The following is a 13,040-nucleotide window of genomic DNA, read 5'->3' as shown; positions in this document are numbered from 1 at the left end:
TTGGAAATTGTAGATTTAGGTACTCTGGAGGAGAACTGAAGTATAGAAAATAAAATAGCCTACAAAAATATACCATTCACCACTTGTCATTGTTGTGATCCAGAAAATCATATTAAATTTTAAAAGTTGAGGATAGGGGAGAGGGGGTTTAAACCCATATACTGGTACACCCTGTAATATTCTCAAAGCATTGCCATAGGTTTCTAATGCTGGTAAACTGATTTCAATGAAATTTTGGGAGATCATGTTAGATAAAACAAAAATTTTAAAATTAATAAAGTGTTTGTGAAAAATTCTATCATAAAATATATTAATACATTGTTATCGTAGCTATCTTATTGAAATTTTCGATTAGATTGACGATTTTTTTAAATATTTAAATACTTTGTTTTAAAAAGAAAGTAGAAGGAATATATGATTGGTGTTGAGAGCAGTTTTATTAATAAAACTCCCTCTTCATCCTCGAATAATTCTTGAATCCGCCTCAGATTAGGGTATAGTAATCTTTATAGAAGATATGAAAATAATTTCTTAAATCATTTCTAGTCCAAGAAATGATAAAGGGTACGTTAACTGCCACTAGTTAATTTTTTTTTTATTTATTGCTATTTGCAACTGTACATTATAATACATATAGTAAATTTGATCTCAGTTAAATTGGAGTGTTACAGGCGTACAGAGAAACTACCCATTGGTAGCACTCTAATGACATTTTACAATAGCTGGTCGTGGCCATCTTCTTTTCTGGCGCCTCGGAGGATTGTCAGGAATGGAAGAGGGTGGAAGATTAGAAACTAGGGGGTTTGAGTGGTTTCAAGAGTTTATAATGGAAGGAGTGATATATGGTTTGGGCTATATCGGTTACATTGAGGTCTTTATGTATGATTTTATTTGGGAAAAATTAAGGAGCATTGAGAATTTTACGAAGGATTTTGGATTGTAATGATTGGATACGAGAGGAATTCGAAGGTTTTGTGGAGCCCCAAAGCTCAACTCCGTGTGTCCAGATTGGCTTTATTACAGTCATGTAGATCAGTCTTTTTTAATGAATTGGAATTTAGATCGTTTGTCCAGTAAGTGCTATAGTAGTCGAAATCGACGTGCAGATTCCTGTATTTCAGTCTTGTGTGAGGATTCTAGGTTAGTCGTTTGTCCAGATGTAATGTTTGACAGGGGTAAGATCAACATTGGTAAAGGAGACTGTAGGACAGTCGGTAGGTTTACGCCGAAGGATAAAGGTGCTTTGATAGGATTTGTTGGGATTTATTTTAACACTCTAATTACGACAGTCGGTAGGTTTACGCCGAAGGATAAAGGTCCTTTGATAGGATTTATTTTAACCCTCTAATTACGACAGTCGGTAGGTTTACGCCGAAGGGTAAAGGTGCTTTGATGGGATTTATTTTAACCCTCTAATTACTACACCATTCTTCGAGGCATGCGTGGTGAGGATAGTTTTAGGATTGGTTGGGATGTCAGCTGTATAGACGGGGTACAGGATTGGACCGAGGATACTACCTTTAGAAACATCAGCGGACTGAGAATAGAGGGATAAATAGAAACTATTGTGGTTTACTTTGAATTAATCTATCGATGAGAAAGGAACGGATGATGAGAAAGTATGTAGAAAGTAGGAATCTACGGAGTTTGTAAAGCAGTCCCGGGTGCCAGACTCGATCAAAAGCCTATTCTACATCGAAAAAGACTCCCGCGCAGTACATTCCGCGCTCTAAAGAAGACGAGACAACGTCCATCACACGATGGCATAGCTGGATAGTGGATTTCGGAATCCAAACTGGTGATCAGGGATTATATGATCGGAATCTAGGATGGGGTATTGGCGTTTTAAAATGAGTTTTTCAAGGATTTTGCCCATGATTGTTAACAGAGAGATAAGTTAAAATTGATTATGTTTTTCCTATATCTATTTATGTGTAAGTATCGTAAACAGGACTGTTTCATAATAAATCACAAAGCAATACTATATTCTTGAAGTATGTATTGGTACTATTTTGCTGGCTTGTACAATTCTGATGCTGTTCTTTCTTTTTTAACCCCTAAAATATCACTAATAGTTGTTTCCAATATAAAACAAAAAGTATTTTTACTTGCACTTTATAGTTTGTATACTTATATTTATGAACTAATACTATTAGGCTTTATTATGAAACTGGGCCCAGGTGGATTCTACGTTCAGCATTGCATGTAATAATAAGATGTTTTTTAAAATTTGCCATTCCTTAATGCTAAGTCCTATCTTGTTTATACATTATATTATTTTTAATACATTCGATTCAACACAAATTAGATTTCTTCAGCAATTCGCGTGTCCGATAGATCTATGGTCTTTGTGTTTTGCAAGCCGTTCTAAGAAGTCATTCCTTCTGATTGATTGTTGAAAGTGATAGTGGAAACTTTAATCTTCTGCCACTGGGTTTGCTGACATGCTTGAAGGACATTTAGACACTGTTAAGGGGCCTCTACATGTTGTCCGAGCCATGGCGAACTCAGACATACACGAGCATGTGGATGGGTGGCTTGGCTCGGTTGGCCTAGGCTCGGTTGGCCTAGGCTCGTTGCCGAGCCGTCGAGAGTCGGTTTTTTGGCCACAGATCAAAGGGGTTCGTGAGGGCGCTCGTGTAGCGTCTCCACCATTGTTCTTTGTCTAGTTGCAACTGAGAGCTGTCACTTTTCATATGTTGTTCAAGTACACAATATGCACTAAAATAACATATTTCTTAACTAAATACATCGTTTAATAACATTTATAAACAATTGAAATTCTTACAATAAATAAAAAATGACTTGCACCACTTTCAGTCCCACAGGCTGAAATAGTTAATACAATAAGTTAACTTCAATAACACAATACCCAATAGGTTAATTCTTTATACAGGAAGAAGAATAAACGTATTAGTATATCTTTACAATCTAATCTTCCATTGTATACATTTTTTACAAGATTATATATACAACAGGACAATTATGAAAGTTAAAATAAAAGATGAGTTTAATTAATTTTTATTTAATTTTAAGCTTATCTAGTCCGATTTTTGTGAATTGTTGTCATCCACCATCTTATTTGTCGTATTTTACGTTTTCTTTTTTTCTTTTGTAATAAAAATAATATAATCCCAGGGCAATTGCTGAAATCACTTCAACGTCCTCCATGTTTGCCTCTCTGAATAACACTGACATGTGGATGGTCCGCACTTTGCTTCGAGCATTTGTACGAGCCTCCGAGCCATGGCGAGCGGCCAACATGTGGATCCACCTTTATACATCGTTCTATCAATTATATCAGCTCTCGCATCGATCTATCGATACGATATAATAATATGTAACCTTTCCAAATATAGAGTGTGTTTTTCATCCCAGGACAATTTTTATTTAAGTTCCTTGTGATTCACAAATGATAGTACTAATCTGAATGGACACTTAACAGTGGCGACGAGAAGAAAAGTATAAACATTATTTTGTTGTACGACCAATGTTTCCAAACTTTCTTTCAGTTACGCGTGGTTGTATTGAAAATGGCACCCACTCCAAATGGGTTAGTAGTCACAATGCCTCACACAACGATTTAAATACTTCAATATTTAACTTTAATATTTCAATATTTAATTCAATATTCAATATTTAATATTATACTTTATATACTTCAAGATTGATTGCTTAGGAAAGCTATAGCAAATATCATAACCTCACACTCACAATGGACGCCAATCAATTTGTACAGTTCATGCAAATGCAACAACAAAATTTTCAAACCATATTGCAACGATTTTCGACTATTCAAAACCCACAACAGACTATTCAACATAATGAAAGTACGTTCGAACACTTCGATAAAGAGAAGGAAACATTTCAACAATATTTAGAAAGAATTGATAACTTCCTACTCATGAAAGATATGATAAAAGCACATCAAAAACAGTTCTTCTAAATAGAATAGAACCTGATTATTTTGAACTATTAATTCAGGCATTAATAAAGGCATTTAGTTATCCACCTACAAGATATTGATAACAATGTGCATTCTAATTCCGTACATTCTGTATTGCCTATGGACATTGAGCAGGAAATTTAAAACTAGTACTCAGAGCTGTTTGAAAAACGAGTTGGAAAATGTAAAAATACAACAATATCTCTAAAACTGAGAAAGAACGCCAAACCCACAGCTTTTAAAGCAAGACCAGTTCCCCATGCATTTAAAATAAAAGTAGAACAAAAACTCGAGTCTCTCGAAAACCAAGGCATCATAACCAAAGTACAAGAAAGTGACGGGCATCTCTATTAGTTGTGATTCCTTAACATGATAGTACGGTACGCTTATGCGTCGACTATAAAATAGGGGTAAACCCTCAACTTCAAGATGCACACTATCCTATACCAAAAATCGACGACCTCCTTACAACACTCATATTTACTCTCTGGACTTGGTAAAAGCATACCTACACGTACCAGTAGATGATGAGAGCGCAAAAATCAAGACGATTTTTTCATTACTCAACCTTCAAAACTGCTCCTAATGAATTTCATCTCCTCATGGACAAGTTTTTGGAAGGATTGAAAAGGGTTACAGTATACTTTGACAACATAATAGTGCACGCAAAAACGCGAGAAGAATGCTACATAAACCTAACAGCTTTTCTCGACAGACTACAGCAGTTTGACTTACACCTCAACAATGAGAAATGCGAATTTTTCAAAACCAAAGTGCAATATCTAGGATGTCATCGAACGTGGAAAGATTGCAAAAGACCCAACTGATGTCGCAGCCATCAAAAATGCTCCCAGGCCGACAAACCAGGATGATGTCAAAAGATTCCTAAGAATGGTGACTTACTATGCAAAATTTATACCGGATACCATAACCCTCACTTACCCACTGAGACTTTTGTTTCAGCAAAACCGGAAATTCCATTGGTACGCACAATGTGAAGCAGCATATATACAAATAAAAAATGAGATTTCAACCGAACGCGTTTTGACATTGACGTTTTGACCATTTAATCCCGAACTTCCACTGACAGTAGACTGCGATGCCTCTCCAACAGGAGTTTCGGGAATCCTCTCACACACAATAGTGGTGTATATGGTGTAGAAAAACCAATTGCCTTCACTTCTCGCGCACTAACCAAAACAGAGATGAATTATAGCCAACTAAATCGAGAGGCCTTGGCAATCGTTTTCGCTCTGAAAAAATTCTACTACTTCATTTATGGAAAAAAGTTTACACTATATACCGATAATCGTCCATTAACTCACATTCTACCTAAAAACTCCAAACTACCAGCTATGACATCTGCAAGACTACTGCGATATACAACTTAGCTCATAAATTTCGACTACCAAATTCGACATAAAAAGGCAGAAGATAATGTTCATGCAGATTATTTATCAAGATCACCCATTCAAGAAACTATTTCTCACATTGAACAACTATAGGATGTCCAACAAAGCTCTAAATTACAAAACCTCGCCCTGGAGACCTCACGTGATGAATATCTGTCAATATTAAAGTCAGATTTCTTGAATGGTAAGAACTGTTATTATGAATATTACCTTAAAAATGACATTATCTTCAAAGGGCAACGGGTAGTCGTAACGTCTTCAATGCGCCAATTAGTCCTCAAAGAACTTCATCATACTCACATTGGAATTGTTAAGATGAAGCAACTGGCGAGACAATACGTCTATTGGCAGCACTTAGATAAAGATATAGAACACCTTGTTAGCAGTTGCCAACAATGTGAGGAAATAAAGAAGAATCCCACGAAAGCACCCATCTATCACTGGGAGGAACCCTCAGAAAACTTTGAAAGGGTTCACATTGACTACGCCGGCCTATTTCAAGATCATCACTTTTTTATATTAGTCGATGCTAAATCGAGATGGTTGGAAGTTCGCTACTCCAAGAATGCACCTACATCAGAGTCAACAATTCGATATCTTTAAGATATATTCTCAACTCTTAGATTGCCAAAGACATTCATTTCTGACAATGCAGCTATTTTTAAAAGTGAAACATTCTCAAAATTCTGCTCAGATCAGGGTATTCTCCAAACGTTTATTGCACCAGGCCACCTTGCTACCAATGGATTAGCAGAACGTAATGTCCAAACTTCAAGCAAAAATTACAAGCAATGACATCATCAAAACTACCTCTCCAAAGGAAAATCCAAGAAATCTTGATGCGATATAGATCTACTCCGCTCTCGTCAGGCTTACATCCAGCACAATTATATTTAAAACGACGATTACGTATTAAACTTTACCTTCTACATCCGCCACCACAAATGCGTACACCATCATCATTCAACATCTCACCTGAAACACGTCAACTTAGCGTGAGAGATCGGATACAAGCAAAATGGTACCCTCCCACTGGTAACCCAACGTGGAGACTCGGAACGATAGTCCAGTAGCTTGGGAAACTCCACTACATTGTGAAACTCGATGAAAACGGATCTCCAATAAAGAGACATATCAACCAACTTCTGTTTGTTGCTATTGAAACGACACCCAAGAAAACAGTGACATTCGCTCCATCACTAAGCACTCTTCATGAACCACAGAGCCGACCACCACAGGAGCAAAACTCAAATCACCCAGTGTCAATGCCAGAATCCCAACACCAATCCGGAGTGCAGCTCAAACCTATCCTGGGGCGATCAGGAAGGAAATGAAACAACCTACACGGCTACAAAACTATGAGTGTAGCATCAAACATGAAGAAGCATCAAATGATTAGTTATTTGCTATTAATTATTAAATGATATATTATTTGCTCATTTCATTACTATAAAATAAGCTTGGGAAACTGTTATATCGATCTATCGATTATATCAGCTATCGCATCGATCTATCGATACGATGTAACATTATGTAACCTTTCCAAATATAGTGTGTTTTTCATCCCAGGACAATGTTTATTTAAGTTCCTTGTGATTCACAAATGACAGTACTAATCTGAATGGAGACTTAACAGATACTAAAATATATTTCTTTGACTGCTAGTGTGTTTAAATTTACGTGCACATATTTTTTTTTTTTTCAATAGGAGTCTAAACTGTACTTGAAAATCGCATTATGTGAGAAAGAGGGAGGTGCACGAATAGAATTAATAGAGTACTTTTGTGGCATATTATTGACGCAATGTGAGTCAGTTGGAAATGTATAGGCATAACAGACTGTTCTAGATTAATATGTTTCAAATAATGTTTTTATTTATTTTTTTAAATTAAAGGAAGTTAAAACAGTATATAAAAAATGAATAACATAGAATATGCTTCTTGCTACAAATACAATTTTAAGAACTTCGAAAAAATATTAAGCTTATTTATTGAACAATACGGAACCGTTTTTCGTTTAGTAGACCGAGTACACATAGTCGCAATTTAATCGTTGCATCACAGCAATAAATTTTAAGGAAGCCCTTCTTACAGTAATTCACCTTATATCTTTTTGAATGAATACATTTTATTCCATGATATGGAAAACAGAATGAGTAAATAAGCGTTTGCTAAAAAATCCTTTACATCAGCTTATTCTTAACCCCGTTTAGCCTCTTATCGCATGAATGTTAATAAATGATGAAGTTTTTTTATTGCTAATCAATGTCGGGTATTTAATAAAAGTTTAAGACATGAAATTAGTAAAATTATAAGAACTTCATATTAAAGAGCTAGAACCCCGTAAATTAGAAATTTAATCGCCAAGTGTGTTTTCCTTAGTATACCTATATTTCGAAAACGGCTTGTCCGATATTGCTCAAAACTGGAAATTAATTTTAATATGTTTAGTATAAATTTCATCAAATTTCTTCCACTTCTTCCTCTTACCCATGGAATAAAGTACTTTCCCTACAAATACCTGCAATTCAAAAACACACCTTATTCTCAAATCTTATTTTTATATTTTAAATTTGATTTTGATTTGATTTGATTTTTATGAATTAAATCTGATTTTATTCTCAAATCATTTACTTTGAAATGGATAATTTTCAGGAAATCTAATTTTCATAAGATGTGTTCATTATCTAGTCCACCATTTTATTTTATGTCTTATACCATCCTAAATTATCTGAAATGTTGCCAGTATTATAGACTTTGTTTCGTATTGTCAATTTCTTATCAAGGTACTTTTTTTTGTTTTGCTGTCTTTATAGAGGAATTCTCTTGAATTTCATTTTTTCTAGTCATGGTAAGTTAATAAAGCCAAATACTACATACTACATACTTAAGCCAAATACATAGACCAGCGTCAACTTAGGCTTCAAATACTTCCTTCACCTAATCCGATTTCGTACTGCATCTTCAAATCAAAACAAAATATAAATCTGATGTAATATTATTAATATGTTAGTGTACTTCATGATTAAAGCATATTCTATATCAGCACCACGAAGATAAATGCGCTTTGACAATTTACGTTACTGCAAGTTGATTGATTTCTATCCGAGTAAAAGTGTCAATGATCCTCAAATTGATCCTGCGTTGTTTTTTAGCTTTAAAAAACATAAATTAAGTTGTTATAAATTTTGAATTAATTTTCTGACATATATGTATAAAAATAATGTGAATTAAAATGTTTCAGTTTGCATTTTACGAATCGAGATTGACATTTTTGTTTTCGATTTTATTTATTTTCTGTTGAACAAAAATTTATTTTCGAAAAAAAATATTATCAGCCTAATATCGATATAAAAAAAAACTGTATTTATGAATAGAAAAAAAAACCTACATTATTACTTTGTTACATTGTAAAGACCAAAAATCGAGAGAAAACAAGGAACATCACCTTGAGACGCTGCCAAGTTCAAAATCACTCTGCAGCCAAGTGATCGACCACCGAGCCGACGTATTCAACGATCAAATATCTTACCAATCCCATGTTCCAATCATCGAATTAAAAATCTTTTTTTGAAATTGGTACATTTCTGAGTGTTATTGAAACTGATAACAACTAATCGACATTTTATTGTTGATAAATAAATGTTTCAAATGAAGAGAGGGAAAAAAAAAAGGAAACAAAATTACTCTTAGGATGTTATTGGAATAATCCAAGCTTATACTTATTTGCTGAATAGTCTTAGTGAGTTATATGTAAGGTACTATTTAGGTGCTATATCTTATCTGGATAGATTTTGTAAGAGACGGGTACTAAAATCGCTATAAAAAGACAAAATTCAAGACGAAATAAAGGCCAGATTAAGGTTGTTATTTATAAGTTGTAAGATTGTTTGGTTCGCACTCTCATCTTAGGAACTTAAAAGTTAAAATTTTCAAAACCATAATCCTTCCTTTGGCTTCCCTGTGGGGAAAACATTTCCTTAAGGGCTATTAAAATGAAAACGCGTAAATATTTGATCTGAGGGAAGAGACTACTGTATGTAGGAAATTGTATACTGTTTAAGCCATTGCTACAGGATGCTATGAACGTCGGATCGAATTTGTCGAAAGATAAATGTTTAGCCCTGGAAATCAGTTCGTGATTGGATACTCGGCCACGAAGTGTCCAGCATTGGTAGTTGTTTAGAACAACGGCGATGAATGATTATGATTAATTAACTGTATAATGTCGATAAGCAAGCTTGCGGGATTCAAATCGATATTATTTTCATTTCCTGTGCCTTCTAGGATTGTTTTTTAGAGGGATCGGGATAAAATAAAAACAAAATGAAAAAATTAGGAAAACAATTATAGTGAAAAGAGTTAAATCAAAATTTATTCAATGAGCAGATTTTATTTAACAGTCGTTTCTGTTAATAAGTAATTTCTTTAAAAATTATTTCTGAACAGTTATTGACTAATTTTCATAAATAAAAATTCTTTCATAACAGTTATCCTCCAATAAAAGTGATGAAATAACTGTTATTGTAAAATTATCCTTTGCAGTCCCTGTTGACTTCTATTTATTATTTTTTTAGTCAGTTTTATTGTTATGATATAGATTAAGTGGTTTATTATAATAAGTGTTATAGATTACGTTAGGTATTGTTATTAATATGAATCATAATTGACCTTAATTGTATTCTTCTTTTTTTCGAAATAGTTTTATATAAAGAACAAACTGTTCCATAGAGTATTATATAATATTCAATAATTTATGTGAAAGATCTCTGATCAGAACGACTCTTTCATGAAACATGGACTTTTATTGGATTTTTAAATTATGTTATATGAAATTATTCTAATTGACAACATACATCTTATTTATCATCATCAACGTATTAGTGTATTAAACTAGAATCTTTAATGTTTTACAATTTTAGCGAGCCTTTAGAAATAATAAAGATTTTAAAATTGTTTATGAACAGAATCATTTTTTCATATTATTAAAAATCAAAATTAATCAGAAAATTTGAGAGAAAATATTTACAATAAAATTATATTCTGTTTATGTGATAGTGAATAGATTTAAACTATTTTTAGCAACGTGAATGTAGTCATCCATATCTTATACATTATACGTCTTATTCTTGATAACAAATAACATAATTTAAAATACCCGTCGATACGGTACCTTTTCGGTACCGTCATGTGAGAACAATCATGAAGAAAATTGGAGTGTGTTTGGCTCATGATGAGCATTTGTGTGAGGGCTGTGTTTATGGTAAACACCAGCGAGATCCATTTCATGATTGGAAAGTTCAACGAACGAGCTGTGCTATATGGATTCACGCTGATGTTTGTGGTCCTTTCCAAGAGGATTCTATTGGAGGTTCAAAGTATTTCCTCTGCCTGAAGGATGATTATTCCAAGTTGAGAAGAGTTTTCTCCTTAAAGAATAAATCAGATGTTACAAACTGCTTGTCAGTGTTTATTAATGAATCCAAAGCAGCTGGAAACACCATCAGGGAACTTTTCTGTGACAATGGTGCGGAATTTATTAATGTTGGTGTTCAAAAACTACTGGAGGAGAATGGAACATCACTTAGACAAAACTATTCCTTTCTCACCTCAGCAAAATGGTGCATCTGAGCGTGAGAATAGAACGCTTGTTGAAGATGCACGTTCTATGATACATTCCAAGAATTTGCCTGTAAAGTTGTGGGCTGAAGCTGTCAACACAGCTGTGTTTGTTCTCAACAGAACTGGACCAACTGGTCAAGAAAAATCTCCGATTGAGCTGTGGACACAGTGTGCACCACCCAAAATTGACAATTTCAAAATTAGATTCCATTGTTTTGGCTCGAGATGTCATTTTGAGAGAGAGTCTCCGATTTTACATTTGGTGAAATTGTCTGGATCAGAGCTTTTGAAGGGAAAAGAAGAAACCCAAGCTGAACACTATGAAGAGACTGGATCTGATTCTAAAATGAAAATATTGGACACTTCTGGACCCCTGCTGGAACATTTTCCTGAAGCTGAAGTTCAAGGATTGTATTATCCATGAACTATATCAAAAATAAATTGTATCTAAAGAGATTTAAAGACAATTAAAAAAAACAAAAAAAACTTGGATATTAATCGTAGATTCTCTGGAAGGAAAAGGGAAATAATTAAAATTTTAACTGTTGGGAATCAACTTTACCAAATAAATGCCACCTGAAAAGTAATTTTTGAAGTTTGATAAGGGTAGGAACTTAAATCTATATCCCAAAAAAATAAATACAAATTCATGAGGTGAATAATCTTAAAACAATAACTAAGAAGAGTAATGAACCCTCATCAAGGTGAGAAAATAAGCCAAAGAGTTTGTGAAAGAAAACAATATAGACCACAATCATTAGTGCATTGTAAGGTCATAGAAAATATTTTCAGGCAAAGGCCACCTCCTCGAAGGTCGATAAGTCACGGTTTTATTATTTAATACGGTCATTAAAACTAACAAATTTCATGTCTTTGAGATGAAAGTGAAAATAAAGTTAAAAGTATCATGTGACTAATGTCTGAATAATTATATGAGATGTATTCATACTGAGATAACATAATTACCATTGAAACAATGGTACTAGATGAATGAATACTTAGATTTTGTGAACTGAATCGCGATTCGGTTCCTAAGTTTATTATCTGGAGGTGAGGGACCTCTGCCTGATTCCTTAAACCACAATACATTTGCTTTCTACATTTTCCAAAAACTAATAACATTTCTTTTCAACATGCGTGCAAAATTCGAATAAAATCTGAGACAGTAAGGTACAAAACTGAGCGGAATTAACGTAGAATGACGTTAAAATAACCCAGCTGATTCTATACTCCTTACGAAGAGCTTTGATCACCTGAAATAATATAATTAGCACATTAAAGAGAGAAGAGAAAGAAATGCTTTATTCAATCATGCTGCCCAAATACATCGGGTTGCTACATTACACAGCATACTAATCAATCCGTGATCGGACATATATAAATTACATATTTTTATATGATATATTATTATTATTTTTTTTTTATAAAAACTTTTTTTCCCACAGTTTTCTTTTACTTTTTTGTTACAATTAAACCAGTCTACACACTAAATACAAGTTTTTCAATTTATTCATTTTTTTCTTTTTTTCTTTCCCTTCCATTTCAAATTTATTTCATTTGATCGACAAATTCCCCTATATAACAAATATTAAAAATTATAAAGTTATAAATAAAATAACTAACAAGATATGCGATCTATGCATGCCATCCCTCCTCTGGATAACTCCCCTACTCATTAATTTCCATGCATGTGGTGGTAGATGATTCCCAGGGAGTCGAGTGTTATATTCTCTGTTAGCCACGTCCTGGACATCGACCATGAGTTCCTCCAAAACCTCCTAATTGTGCTGGGAATCGTTCCACGGCCTCTCACGTTGAAGTCTCGTTCTCCGAAGCGCTCACGGAACTTCTCCTTGAGGAAAGGGATGCATTTATCGTAGATTTTCTTATTTTCCCTATCTACTTTATTTGCCTGGTCAAGGTCGTTATTTTTACATCTCACGGTGGGACTTCCCCTTCTTAGGAAAAGCAACAATATCCGCATATCTTGTGGATCCATCCGTATCTATATAGTAGACCTCGTCAAAGCAGGCAAAATCTCTTTCTTTTAGGAGCTTCATT

This window comes from Halyomorpha halys, unplaced genomic scaffold (genome assembly GCF_000696795.3).
Source record: "Halyomorpha halys isolate HHAL.00 unplaced genomic scaffold, Hhal_1.1 Scaffold800.1, whole genome shotgun sequence".
Classification (NCBI taxonomy): Eukaryota; Metazoa; Arthropoda; class Insecta; order Hemiptera; family Pentatomidae; genus Halyomorpha; species Halyomorpha halys.
The sequence above is the reverse complement of the archived record's forward strand: the minus strand, read 5'-3'. Positions refer to the sequence as shown.